This window comes from Hyaena hyaena, unplaced genomic scaffold (assembly GCF_003009895.1).
Source record: "Hyaena hyaena isolate Hyena2069 unplaced genomic scaffold, ASM300989v1 scaffold_342, whole genome shotgun sequence".
In the NCBI taxonomy this organism is placed as follows: domain Eukaryota; kingdom Metazoa; phylum Chordata; class Mammalia; order Carnivora; family Hyaenidae; genus Hyaena; species Hyaena hyaena.
Genome location: NW_024080974.1, coordinates 560,563 through 576,337, shown reverse-complemented (window position 1 = coordinate 576,337; position 15,775 = coordinate 560,563).

Genomic DNA, 15,775 nt, shown 5'->3' with positions numbered 1-15,775 from the left:
AGTCTTCATTATCTGTGGACTGCATGTGTTTGTCCAATAGTAGTCCTATAATGACACAGATAAGAATTAACTTTATATCTGATCTTTTCACAGTTTTTGGCTTTAAACTTTGACTTCAAATATTAAATTGAAATATTAAGATACTTTTTAAAAGAGGTAATGTGTCTTCATTGGTGAAATATGGTAATCGTACATTCCCATTTTAATTTAATCAAAAGGTATATTTTCTTCTCTATAAATTACATACATTTCCTAACTTTATATATGTGTTTAATTTAGCATTTGCATATTAATAAGAGACTGCATGTTTTTAATTCTACTCAAAGAAATTATAAACCCATTCCCTTCAGGTCAGGCTGATAGAGAGCAGATAAAATGTATTTTCTTCTCAGTTATTCCTCTTACACTAGGAGAGGCTTTGATCTGTACAGGTTTCTCTTTTCTTTTCTTTTTTGCTTTAAATAAGCATTGCAAATGGCAATTTTTTTTGTTACTAGTTGCCTACTAAATTATGATCAATTTAGCAATTTGGAAACGCTATTAGCAAATTTCAAAGACCATTTTTCAAAGTGACAGAAACAATGTGCAACATCGTACATGCTATAAGCATACTGCTGTACTTTCTAAGTTTTCTATTTGTTCCCAATTTGTTTCTGATTCACTAACAAACATTCCATTTTGTTCTTGTACATAATTCTTATCCCCCCTTTTTATTTCATATAATAACACTTTCAGGTCACTAGAAATAGGTCCTTAAATTCAGAGAAATACTTTTTTCCTGAGATTTAAAAACAGGAGAGAAAGGGAAATGCCACATGAAGGCTAGGAAAAAAAGTGAGAATAAACATCAAGCAAATTTAAACTTGCCCGTGACTCTTCATTAACGAGTGTTTTATATAATGAGCTAAAAATACCTGGCAGTTTGGTCACCTTCAATCAGCAAACATAAAATATGTGAGATAATGAAATCACAAATCAGCCAGAGGAAAAGTCTGCTCAAACAAAGCACTCAAGCACAGTCATTGTGGGCATTGTATGTGGATTGTTTTTTAAACATATGTCAAGTGTCCATAATGTGGGTGGAATCAAAAAGAACAAGAACGGCATGATTCTGCCACCTAAAGGATGACAGTCTTATTATGACAGAGTGTTACTTAAGGGTCACATGAAAAATTGTGATTTCATTTAATTGACATAAGTCACTAGTGTTTTAAATCCACTTGGAAACTTACTTTTATATTTGTTTAAATACTGTGAAAAATATCTTGCTAAGTAAAATCCTTTTATTACTTCACAACCACTTACTGATGGAAAGGATATGGATTTTGGAGCCTAATTTAGGCTCACAATCCTGACTCTGCCCAGACTTAATAACTAATCTTGGGCATTTTACATGACACCTGTGTGCCCATCTTGGTAAAGCTGAGTTAATAGACCCTCCAAAGGTTGTTGTTAAGGTTAAATGAGAGAACATATATGTACACAATGGTTATAATAACTTGCTTCTCTCCCAATAGGTCCTACCCTCTGTTCTATGCTAGTAATTATAGGGCATACATCTTAAAGTTTGGAAAAAAATTCAAATCTCACACACATCAAAATTCCTTAGTGTAAATTTTGAGTAAAACTGAGAAACATAATACAAGAGCATCAGATCACATAAGTCCCTCATAATATTTAAGTCATGTGATTTTTCTTATAAATTTTACCTTCAAAAAAAAAATTTTACCTTCAAATAGATTTTGTGTAATTGTATGATTCAAGACAATGAAGACTAAGTCAAACTGTCAACTGTTATTTCACAATCTCTCTTGGAAGTCACTCTCTTTGGCTGGGACTGGCAGATTCTCATAGATACTATTGACTAATGGATGTCCATTGATTGCTTTTGCCTTGTAGACAACAGTGTCTTACTACTAAATCATTTTAATACTTCTTCATCTAAAGTGGACTCGTTATCAGATGCTCATATAATCACATACACTCAATATTACTCTATTTGAAGCAATTCCAACATAAAAAAATAGTTACTTTTTAAACATATAATTGTGGAAAGAATCAAAATTATATCTACTATGCATCTAGAATGCAACAATATCAAGCAAGGCATTCAAATGTTACTTCAAGCTGATGCTCTTCCCATGACATCTCATTTCCTCAGAGAACATTGTAGAGACTATCTGGTCCAAACAGGCAGATTATGTCTGGTGGTCTCCTTTGTCAATGTCAGGGATACAGGGGACACAAGTTTCTAAGCAGAAGATTTGGCATCTGGTAGAAAGAGAACAGAGGGATTGGGATCTCCGTGGCCTAAATGTGCACTTTTCCCCTAGTGAAGAGAGACAGGATTTTCTCAAAATAGGGTCCACAGAATGCTGAATTCCGAAAGATACTTCGTGAAAAAAGCAGCATGTAGTCAATTTGGAAACACATTAATACCATATCCCCCTCTTGGAAATAATCAGCATGTTGAATGCAAGTAGACATTTTGAAGGCTATGAGTAACGCTAGACGGAGAAAAAACCTGTTAGCCTGAAAAAACTCAAAATTCCCTGAACTCCTTACTCTGAGAAACACTTTTACATGTAACCCACATTTTCTGCAGACAACAGAAAACAGACCAACTCACCTCTCACAAAATGGAAGGCTTGGTGCATTCTGTTTCAAACATTGTTTGTGTTGTTTACCTCTTGATTGTATGAGTCTAATTAATTGAAACTATTGAAACTTTCTAGATATTTTAGGATATATTTTTGCTAGGTGTCTGTTACCAAAAAAATGAGCAAGCATCTAAATAGTTCAGATTCCCTGAACCCAGAAAGTCTTCAGTTATTAACCTACTTCAGGCAAAAGCTTGAAAAGGTCTTTTATCAAAGTGTCAGAATAAGAGGTATGGTCTGGTATCTAAAGCAGTGGTAGAAATCCTGTTTTTGCTGGAGTCACTGGTGTGGTCAGAGGCAAAACTGTCTCAGCACAGATCATGGTAATTATATGTCTTTTGGTTTAAATGTTGGAGGAACACTAAGTTACTTGCCACAAACTTAAAACATAACTAATGTCAGATTGTAGTTTCCATGAATGCAGCTGTTCTCCGATGATTTCAAACTCTATTGCCTGGATTGTTAAACCTCCCTCATCTCCTTACCTAATCTCCCTCGTTTAGTTAACTCAGTGGAACAGAAGAGAGTGGTCAACACAAGGTACATTTCCATGTTAACTTTGCTCCTGAAAGGGGATGACAAGCATAATATTCTGTCTACTGCTAAAGATGTCATGGATTAGAGAAATGGCAGGGGAAATGCTTGGTCTGGTTGTAACTTCCATCTTATACTGTCCTAAAGAAAAAGAATTGATTGCTGTAAAATCAGCCAGTCTAACATCTTGGAGGAATTCACCATATACTTGTTGGAAGGAAGTCAAATGCTTTTCATAGATTATCTTTCTGGAAAAGCCTTCATAAAGCCAGCATCCTGGGCAGCATAAGAAGCAGTCCCATAACATGATTGTTAACATGTTCCTTTTTAAGGTTGAAGTAAATTATTTTTTAAAAATGAGAATAATTTCTTTTACCTCCTACCCTAGTGACATATCAAGGGTAGGCATCGGTCCATATTAGTTATAGGCACTAAAGGGGGGCTTTGACTGTAATAAATTTAAAAATAATAAAGCCAACAAAAGGCTGGTCTGCTTTTATTATCACCATGCATCATCAATGCTAAGCACTGTCAGTGATAAAATATTATGCATTGAAAAAAACACTCCATTGGCTTCTATTCAAACAATTGTTATAATTTATAATTCTAGTTATAAATGGGTTTACTCATATATTTGTAAAGTTTATATTAACACATTTTCATTACTTGTTATTTAATACAAGCTATATTCTACATGGAAGTTAATTTAGAAGACTCCCAATTTTACTTTTCCTCCAAGAGTCAGCCACACATTTTTCAATACAAGAATAAGTTGATCAGGGATTGGAATTATTCAAACTTGCTTTCGGCTCAGGTTGTGTCTCCAACCCCTGTACTTAAACAGTAGACTGATATCACAATGATCATAAAGCAAAAGAAATAGAACATGTGTTTGCTAAATCCTATAATTCCATATGCAAATCATCCTCCAAACCTTGCATATTTCACCCTTTTGGAAGTGTTTTTCTTTTTCTTTCAAAAAAGACTTAAATGTAATTAAATAGTATTAATCCATCGATTTTTTCTTTTTCTCTTTTAGACTTTATATATATATATATCTCTGAAATATATATAAATCTGTAATATATATGTGTGTAATTAATATATATGTAATATATATCTGTAAGATATTTCTTTCCTTGCCATTATTTATTATTTCCTTCATTTCATAATTAGTACTGAGAATCATTTCACCATACAGAAGAGTGTTTGTTTAAAAATGGTTATGCTCTGGGGCACCTGGGTGGCTCAGTCTATAAGCATCTGGCTTTAGCTTAGGTCATGATCTCACATTTCATGGGTTCAAGTTCCGTGTGGGGCTCTGTGCTGACAGCTCAGAGCCTTCAGCCTGCTTCAGATTCTGTGTCTCCCTCTTTCTCTCTGCCCCTCTCCTGCCCATTCTTTCTCTGTCTCTCTCAGAAAATAAATACTTGTTTTAATAAATAAAAATAAAATAAACATGATTATGCTCTAGTTGTCAAATATGCCACATATTTGCTCTCCCATTTGTAAGGTTTCATTCATCAAAACATCTTTTGAGAAAATAGGAGTAGGTACAGGGCTTCATCTATGATTTATACAACCAGTTTCTTCTGACTGTGTTTCATGGTTCATTCTTATGTTACGAAGCAGTAACTCATTTGAGGTGCGTGTATTCCTCCTTGTAGAAAACTTGATTTTTCATGTGTTCTTGTTTACATCTTTGGTCTGAGACCTTTGTGATAGAGTTTAGGTGGAATTTTAAAGACTATCAATGGAAGGACTTAGAAGAATGTTTCTGGAATGCCAGATGATAGTGCCCCTCAGGTAGGCCCCTGTGGACAGAGAGTTGAAAAAACAGGTCTCTCACAAGAATAGAGCTCACAAATAGAAAGCAAAGCTTAGAGAACTAAGACAATCTGCATACTTAAACACCCAAGGCAGAAAAAGAAAGCTCTTTCAAGGTCATCTAAAAGAGTAGTATTCAACTTTTATTGGTGAAAAAACACTGTGCTTGACATTGGTGAAAGTTTTGGGCCCTCTCCTCAGAACATCAATTATATCTGCACAAAGTATACACAGGCCAACTTCTCATATGATACCTGGGGTTTCACAGACTCAATCTTCGTAATCTGTGTCCAGAAACTGGTCTAGTTCAGAGATGATGAAAATGATCCACAAAAGTGGAGTGACCCATCTAGCATTCTTGGAAAGGTATTGTTGATCCCAGTGTGCTTTGTACCATGCTACTTAACATTAGCTGAATAACAGTCTCATAAATAAATATCTGTTAAGATGAGATTAGGCAACACATTTTAAATATAGAAATAATTCAGATGTTGCTAATAATTAGTTGTCAGGCATTTCTCTTAACTTTCTGCATCTTGTTAACATATTTTGTATATAAAGCTTAAGACTATGTATAAGTGCTAGATATCTTTAAGCTACAAGCTCTTCGTCTGTTAATTAGGATATTGATTGCTGCTTAAGAAAATTATTTCAAGTAATACAGTAGGCTCTCAGTAAATAATAGTTGCTATTATGAGTTATTATTATTCTCATTATTATTAAGACTAAGAGAAATCTTAAAGGTCACACAGGTTTTTTCCAACAGGAAAACTAACACCAGGGGCAGTAACTTCTCCAGGGACATGCAGCTAATTCATAAAAGACTACGGATAAAGAACTCACAGTAATATGTGTAGGGCTCTCAGCCTTCTCTTCTCCCCAAAACTTATTTCCACTCCCCTTTAAGCTTCCAGGAACAGAAATAATCCTTGCTTATATATGCATAAGGAATGCTTTCTCTCTTTCCTGGAATGTCATATTCTTTGATTTTTTAAATTTTGCTATTTTTTATAATGAGCTCACCTGATTTTATGTGTGTGCATCTTTTTACTCATGTCCTTGGGTTTTTTTTTTAAAAAAAGATTCCCTAGTCAATTCTGGTAAAAATCCACAAGCACTAACTGAGAAAGTCCAGACCTCGTATCCAAAATGAAGAGTTCTAGATAAATACGGAAGCCAAAACTTCTGTACACTACACCTGCATAGCAAAACAAAGCTGACTGACTTTCTGCATAGGCCTGAAAAGTTCAAACAAAATAAAATAAAACAAATGAGGTGAAACCATCACTCTATTGCTATGATGTGTGCACAGCCTCTCCACCTTCTTGGGCCCCCAAGGATGGGGAGGATTTATCACTTTCCAGGAAATTGTATTAGAAAAGCAACATCTCCTCTCCCTAGCCCATCAACATTTTCATTAAAGTAAAATTAAGTTAATAACAATTTTCAGAATGGCCTGGAATGAAATGAAAAACATCTCTAACATTTAGTCTCAGAAGCTGTGTATAGAAGCAGTTTGTACTGGGGTCACCATCTTTGGACTGAGCAATGATCAAGATGGAAGAGATTGAGGAAAGGGCTAGAAAGGATTGGCTAGGTGAGAGTTTTAGGTCTGTTCTGGCAGCAGTGAGAGGAACCAGCCTTTTCTCTGCCAGCCCCCTCACAGCATAGCTGCCCTTTCTGTAACCCCACCAGACAGTCAGGTGATGTGAGTGGATGTAGAATAAAGACCACCCGGCAGAGGCAGCAACTTTAGGATTGACAACTTGGAGAAAGCAAAAGTTAAGTAGACACTTTTTTTATCTGCTGGAAAATATGTGTGTGTTTTTTTTTTTTCAACCAAATGCTTTTCCTTTATTCTCCTCCATAAATATTATAGGTACTTTTTCATCGAGGTATAGTTTCTTTGACATAACTCAAGACCTGGGGCAGGGGGTGGACCTTCTGAACTCTCTAATGCTTTCCTCCAAGTAAAATATAAATGCCAGCTGTGCTTTCAAGTTTTTATGTTCTCACAGATGGGCTAAAATTTTTCTATGTTCTTTTAACACTTGAACACAAGTTCCTAGCTCGCTGGCTCATTGCTACTGAAATCAAATGAAATAAATAAATTGAAAGCTAGTATGTGTGCCTGATATTTAGTAAGTGCTCAACGTATATTTAGTGTATAAATGATTAGATGTAAGATACTCTAGACCAGATACCAAAATTTAAAACAACTGCTAGAAGAGTGATTTAATATTGCATTTCTCAGGTTATCTTTTTCTTTACAGAGGTTCAGATAGAATGGGTAACACAGGCTTACACATATGGCCAAATGTTTAAAAATCAAAATTGCATTCTTCAACTTTGTGATTTTTAAGTCCTATTAAGAGAAGAACCATAACAAGAACAGTAAAGGAAAACAAAAGTATTACCTTTTGTATTTGAACACAATACAAGTATTCTGTAGACATGATATTGTAACACATCAAGTCCTGTCCCTGTGGATTAGTCCATTTTTTCATAACAGTCTAGCTACTTTATAGAATGAGATATCTTTTTTTTTTTTACTTTTACCTAATCCAGCCTAACAGATTTTTTCCCTTCCGTGTGTATATTGATACTGTTTCAGCATTCTCCCACAGCCTCCTGGCGGGCAGAGGCTGTATACTTCTTTCTCATAGGATACTCTGCTGATCACATTTTAAGTCCTGTAGTCACACAAAGACTGTTTAACTGCCTCGTTATTTGGTGCATAAAGCTTGGGGGCCACTCTAATTCTCTGTGCATAACTCTTTCCACTTTTCATTTTCAAATAGCTGAACAAAATGGTTTTGTGTAAAAAGCAATACTTCAATAATCCTTTCCTGATAATGATGATGCGCCCATTTAATTATTTTTTCGTGTTATAAAAAATTCCATCAAGAAGCCAGCCTTCTATTTATCACTAGACAACCAGTTGACACCCAATGGTAATTTAAATTGCTCTTTATTAATTTTATGCATAATTAAAATTTCATTTGAAAGTACCAAATTATGAAGATGAAGAAAGTTGAAGCCAGACAAATTTGAAAGGGATAATGATTACACTACCATTTTCATCTGGAACACATTAGAAAACTAACTACCCTTTTTAAGGTTTCATTAAATCAAGCCAGGGGCGCCTGGGTGGCTTAGTCGGTTAAGCGTCCGACTTTCGCTAAGGTCATGATCTCGCGGTTCGTGGGTTCGAGCCCCGCGTCGGGCTCTGTGCTGACTGCCAGCTCAGAGCCTGGGGCCTGTTTCAGTCTGTGACTCCCTCTCTCTCTGACCCTCCCCTGCTCACGCNGTGCTGACTGCCAGCTCAGAGCCTGGGGCCTGTTTCAGTCTGTGACTCCCTCTCTCTCTGACCCTCCCCTGCTCACGCTGTCTCTCTCTCTCCTAGAAATAAATAAAACATTTAAAATAAATAAATAAATAAATAAATAAATAAATAAATCAAGCCATAAATGAAAAGTGAACAAAGTCGAAGAATAATCTACTATAATAGTCGGTAGTAAGAAAAGAGGGAACCCCAGGAGAGGTCACCAAATAATTTAGCTGTTTATGTGCAAATACCCGGTGGAAAACAAATAGAACTTATACTTTTAAAGCAAATCTTGCCCCATACTTCTTGGTGTCTCTGTAAATACGGCAATAGCAGAGAACTACTCTGTGCTTTTGTTCTTTGTACTGCAATATGTAGACTCAATTAATGAATTTTAATATAAAATGGATTATGCAAAAAAGAGATCAATAAAAACTCAATTTTATAATAAAAATATTTACTAACTAAAGTCTTTATTGACATTTAGCCCTGAGATAAAGAGTTGGCACAGGACACTTTTTATTGATCAATAACTAGAATAATTTCACTATTTTCATTTGTGTTTATGGATAGCTTATAAAAAGATAAGCTTCATATATTCACACAGAAATGTTAGACTTACTGAATCAGGTTATTAGTCCCTGGGAGATCCTCAGGCACTTTTGGGAGCTACATTAACATTTCAAGGTCACTAAGGGGTCATTAGAAAATTACATTAGGGTTTTATGTAGAAAGTTGGAAGGTAGGAGAATAGGTGAGTACCTGGCATTCAGGTAAGTTCATACCCTCAGCTACCTTCATTTAAGCTCTTAGGAAGGACTTGCCCATTTGTTTTCCATGCTTTTACACCAGGAGAAATTGAAGAGTAATAACTAGCATCTGACTCTTGAGTTCAGCTCAGGTCATGGTCTCACAGTTTAAGAGCCTGCTTGAGATTCTCCCTCTCCCTCTCGCTGCCCCTTCCCCACTGTGCTTTCTCTTCCTCAAAATTTAAATAAATATTTTAAAATTAAAAGAACTAGTTCTCAAATCCATGATGGCGTTCATTAATCCTCAAATGAACTTACATTCGCCCTTATTTTAAATTATACTGCTCTGTTTATTCTCATATGTGTGGAATAAACTATTGTTCTTCCAGAGTTACAGGAACTCTTTCAGATCAACAAGGAAATATTTCCCAAGCTAGAGTGGTAATTTATTTAATGGTACTTTATCTGCCTAAAATGGTCAATATATATGATTTGTTATTGTTGTTGTTTCTCCTTTTAACAAAATCTGGCATGAGATTGCTGTGGTTTGGTTCATACTAAAACAAGGAATATTTGACCATTTGTTACTGTCAATTTACAGGGAATTACAAGGAAATAGTAAAATAAACATGGACATATTCTATTAAAAATACATTTTAAAATGTGGGAAAGAAACAATAAGTTTATGTTTGTGTAATTGTAAACAAATTGCCATGCTCAGGTCTTGTGTATGTAGTTCAAAATGTCTCTTGGCAATACCAAATAAAACCCAAACCAGATCAATTTAATAATAACTTTACAGGCTATGTCTGTAATTATCCAATAAGTACAAAAAAAATCACAGTGGTTGATGAGTATAGAAAAACAGGCCAAAAGTTTAAAAAGCAGGAAAATCCCATCAAGATGTATAACAGAGCTCTGAACCTATAATTTAAAAATTATTTTTTTAAAATGTGTCTTACTAAAAGTAGTGGAAGAAAATAGAGATGAAGGAAACTGAGAAGGAAATACTCCTTTTCTGTACCTCTTGCAATTTTACAACTGTATCTAGAATCATAGGGTTTGGACTATTCAAATCATTGCAAGTGTTTATACAAAGAAACTAAAATAAGACCAACAAACGTGTCCAAGTCAATGGAGAGTCAGTGACTAAGTTTCCTGGCTGGTGTTCTTTCCACACTCCACTCCTTCCTTTCTGTGTCTCATCAACCTGGCTGAGGTTTGTCTCAGTGAAACCTTTTAAAAAATAAGCACCTTCTACCATAAGGAACCCCAAACTGAGGCGGAGGGGTGCATAAGAGATTAATAGATGACTTTACCCACAGATCCAGATATTATTTTTTTAGCATTCAAGTGAATATATTTCTATAAGATATTCCAGTTGATTCTCTCGCTGTGAAAACATTGACTTTCATTGTTAGAAGTAATTTTTCCCAATTTCTTTCTATATATGAAATGCTATTAAGCTTATTCATGAATGAGCTCATAAAGATGAGAGAAATGCACCGGAAAGCTAGAAGGAGAAGGAGAGAACAAGGACATGCGAAGGAGAAAGGAGTCAGTGCAGTGACACAGTTCTGTGCTACTCAGACCTACAGTCCTACCCCAGTTGGGTAAAAGACAGCAGCCTTAGTAGACGCTGGCACACACACTTTGAATGACCTGCAGTTTTACACAAGTATATGGCTCTGGGTGAATCTTCCTTTTGTATGCATGACACTCCCTTGACTTTCCCCAAAATGAGGGATCTCTGTCCAGCTACCACATATGGACATAACTAAATTTATAATTATAGAAACTTTCAATGTAGAAAATAATTATCAAATTTTGCACGTATGTGTATTGTGTGTGTGTGTGTGTGTGTGTGTGTGTGTGTTTGGTAGGGTAGTCTAGGCAATGCTATTTCTTTAGGAGGAAATAATACTATGTACAGATAAATTGGGAAATGGGCCCTTTGTGCCTCATACCCAGAACCTGAACCTCTAATGAGAGCAAAGAAATATGAAAAACACTTTGGAAATATTTCTGAAAATAATCAAGCAATTTTGAGGGGAAAAAAAACTAGAACCTATAGACATGAAAAATACAATCATTAAAATTAAAGACTGAGTGACAGATTAATAGAATAATAGACACATGTAGAAAATTAGTAACCAGAAAAGATACCCGAAGAAATAATCTGGAATACATCACAGAAAGACAGAGAGCAAAAATAAAAGATGTTTAGAGATACAGAGAGTAGAGGGGAAAGATCTAATATATGTTTAATCACATTTCTGAAAGAGTGGAGAATGAAAGCAGAAACAATACTTGAAAACAGTTGAGTTTCCAGAAGCTATGAAGCTATGAAAAATACTAATCCATAGTATCCTTTTTCTATTACTGTGTAAATGATTTCCACAAATTTAGAGCCTTGAGGCAAAACAAACTTGTTATCACAAGTTGCTATGAGTCAGGAATCTGGGCACAACTTAGTTGGACCCTTCGGTCAGAGACTCGCAAGGCTCCAAGCAAGGTGCTACCCAGAACTGGGATCTCACCTAAGGCTCAGAGTCCTTTTCCAGGCCCAGTGATATTGGCACAATTTCCTTTCTTGCAGCTGTAGCAGTAATATATAGTTGACCTTGAACAACACAAGTTTGAACTGTTCAAGTCCACTCACATGCAGATTTTTATAGTAGGGTATACTGTACAGTGTAGAGTAGTACACTGTAAGTGTATTTTCTCTTCCTTATGATTTTAACATTTTTTTCCTCTAGCTTATATTATTGTAAGAATACAGATATAGTACATATAACATACCAACGATGTGTTAATTGTTTATGTCGTTTTTAAGGTCTTTGATCAACAATAGGCTGTTAGTAGTTAAGTTTTTAGGGAGTCAAAAATGAAATGTAGAGTTACTATATGCCCCTAACCTCCACATTGTGAGTATGTAATATACTTTTAACTCTTCAGGTCCTTGCTTCATGACCCTCCACTGGCAGTTCACCTGTGCTTGTTTGCTTCTTCAAGGCTAACAGGGGAACCTTCTTTACTTTCATTCCTTCTTTCTGGGAAGGCTAGACCTCCTTTTAAAAGGCTCATCTGATTAAGTAAGGCCTACCTAGAATAATTTCTTTTTTGATTAACTCAAAGTCAGTTGAGTAGAGGCTTTAATTACATTTTCAAAATCCCTTCATCTTTGCTATATAGCATAACCTCATTATGCGAGTGAAATTCCACCAGATTCATAAATCAACAAAATCACCCCCAAACCCAAGAGGAGAGAATTATACACAGGATATCTATCAGAGGACAGGAATCTTGAGGACCATCTTAGAATTCTGCCTACTACATGCAAATTCAAGAATCCAAATAAATCTCATGAGGGATAAACAAAAAAGTCTATACACATCAACAAGACTGAAAATCTTTAATGACAAAGGAAAGATCTTAAAAGTGGCTATAGAGGAAAGAGAAATTAACTTCCAAGAGGCAGTAGCTGGATTAAGAGTTGACTTCTCAACAATAGCAATGGGATCCAGAAAAGTGTTATGATATAATTGATATGCTGAAATAAATCAGTGTCACTGTAATTATATGACCAGTGAAAATATATTTCAAAAATAAAAGTGAAATAAAAGCATTTTCAGACAAACAAAACCAAAAATGTTTCACCAGCAGTACCACACTAAAAGGAATTCTAAAGCAGAAGAAAGGCATGCCAAATGGAAAACAGATGCAAGAATGATGAAAAACAAATTAGTAACTGAATAAATCTAACCAAATATTAACCTTATAAAAGCAATGTCTTTGAAGTAAAAAATTTAATCTAAGTTTGATAGCATGAAATTCATGAAACTAATGCTGTAAACATGTTTTAAGGTTTAAGGAGGATAAAAATATTTATAACTCTTGCAGTTTGATAAATTAATTTTGTGTGTTAAAGTGTAAGGGTAAGCACCAAAAAAATAATAATAATGCACAGTTTCTGAACTAGTAAACAAAAAATATTTATAAGCATTTATCTAGTCTAAAGGAAAAGAAAAAGGAGGCAAAAAAAAAAAAAACCCATATAAAATTGTCAGGAAAATAAAGCAGAAAAGCAGGCATTTTAAAAGCCAAGTAGGCCAGTAATACTATATTAAATATAAATGAACTGAATCCATTCCTCTCACTAAAAGATAAATAGGATTAAACTAAATGACAAAACAAAACCTAATTATATTTTATTTACAGAAGGCATTTAAAAGCAAAGGAAAACAAAAAGTTGAAAGTAAAAGAATGAAAAAGACAAATTAGGACAATACTAATCAAAAGAATTTGTGTAGAATATTAATATGAGACAAAATACACTTTTGGCAAAAAAATTACTAGAAGTAAAGGTCATCTCAATTATAAAAGGATAAAAGTGTCAGAAATGTTATTTTTAATTTGCACACAGTTAATAATACATAAAGAATAATTTCAAAAATTTAAATGTACCTCTTCCAGGGAATGAGAAAGTGAGCAGATAAAAAATCAGCATAGATATATGATTTCAACAATATAACTAACAAGCATGACCTATTAGGCATGTTTGGAAAAATGCACTTGGGAATTATGAAACAGTTACACATTTTTTCCAAGTACATGAAGAACATTTAGAAAACCAGCAATCACTTACTGAGCAAGAAGACCAGTTTTTAAAAATGGTAAAGGAAGGGCACCTGAGTCGTTCAGTTGGTTAAGCTTCTGACTTTGGCTCAGGTCATATCTCACGGTTTGTGAGTTCGAGCCCTGGGTTGGGCTCTGTGCTGACAGCTGGAGCTTGCTTCAGATTCTGTGTGTGTCTCTCTCTCTGCCCCTCCCTTGCTCGTGCTCTGTCTCTCTCTCTGTCTCAAACATAAATAAACACTAAAATAAATAAATAAATAAAAATAAAAATTTTAAAGGATTAATCTATTTCACCTCATTTTGGGGCAAGAATGCAATTAAGCTAGAAGTGAATAATAATAAGATGATCTGAAAAGGTCTATGGTTTTGAAAATTGAAAAACACACTTCTAATGACTCAGGTTCAAAGAAGTAATCACACAGAAGTCAGAAAACATTTAGAAATGAAAAAGCACATACCATCTTTTGGAGTGAAACTAAAGCAGTACTTAGAAAGGTCTAGTCTAGCTTTAGATACACATATTTTACAAGAAAAAAGAACTGAAGAATAATTATCTAGTTATTTAAATAGTTCTCAAGAAGTCAGAAAATGAACAGCAAAGTAAATGAAAATGTAGAAGGAAATTCACAACAAAGAAAAAAGCAGAAATTAATAGAAAAATAGCTACAAACTTAAAAGGACAAAAGTGAAAGCTGATTTTCTGAAAATGTTAATTAAATTGACAAACCCCTAGGGAGACTAATTTTTTTAAAAACAGCATGTTAGGAAAAGCAATATAAGAAATAAAAATGTTATAACCATAGATGCTGTAGACCTTATGAGCAAAATAGGAAGTTTCATGAATAATTTTATGTGAATAAATTTGAAAATTCAGATAAGCCTAAATTTCATAAAACTAAACTAAAATATTTGAAAACTAGAAAACTTAGTTGTTTCCTTAATGATTAGAGAGATTGACACAGTAATTGAAATCTGTCCACAAAGAACTATAAGCCCATATAGTTTTTCTGATGAGTTGTAATATAAACAATTCCAATCTTACATAAACTTCCAGAGAAAAAAGAGAACACTCCCTAATTCATTTTATGAGGCAAGTATAATGTTGATACCAAAACCTGTTGAGGACAGCAAATGAAATGAAAATTGTAAGTTAATACCACTTATACAAATAGACGCTACATCCAAAGAATGTATTAACATATTCAACCAACAAAAATGCAACTAACTTGGGGATATACAAATAATATATTTCAATATCATACAATCAATTAATTATAACCTATGTTTATAGATTAGAGGAAGAAATTAACCTGATCCACCCAATAGATGCCAGAAAGTTATAATTATTTATAGATCCTATGACTGTGTACACAGATGATCAAAAATAACCTAAGATAAATTATTATAATTAGTAGGTAAGTTTAATAAGGTCATTGGATACAAAGTCAATATAGAAAAATCATTTGCATTTCTAAATTCTAGAATCAAGTAGAAAGTAAAATTTGAATATAGCATACATACAAATATCAGTAGGAGTATATGTAAATGCAAGACATCTACATAGAAATTGATGTTGCAAAAACTTCTGGGGAAAAGTTAAAGAAGACCTAAAAAAATAGACAAGAAGCTCTTGAGTAAAAGCAAAGTAGAAGACTTGTTCTCTCACATCAAGTCTTAGTATAAAACTATAGTATTCAAGTTTATATGCATTTGGTGCAGGGTTGAAAAATAGACAAAAAAATGTTAAAACAGAGCCTAGAAACAGAAATGTTCATATATGAACATTTGATGAATGAATGGGATGACATTGCAGACCAGTGGATAAAGAATGGGTTTTATCACATATTATTTTGGGACAATTAGTTATCAATTTATGGTAGGGATGGGGGAAGAAAATGGATCCTTACCTCCTTTCCACTGCCCTAAACACACACATAGAGGAAAATCAGCTCTAGGTAGATTTAAAACCTAAAGTGAAAGTCAAAAGCACAAACCTTTAAGAAGAAAATATAAGAGAAAATTGTTCAAGACTTTGGGGT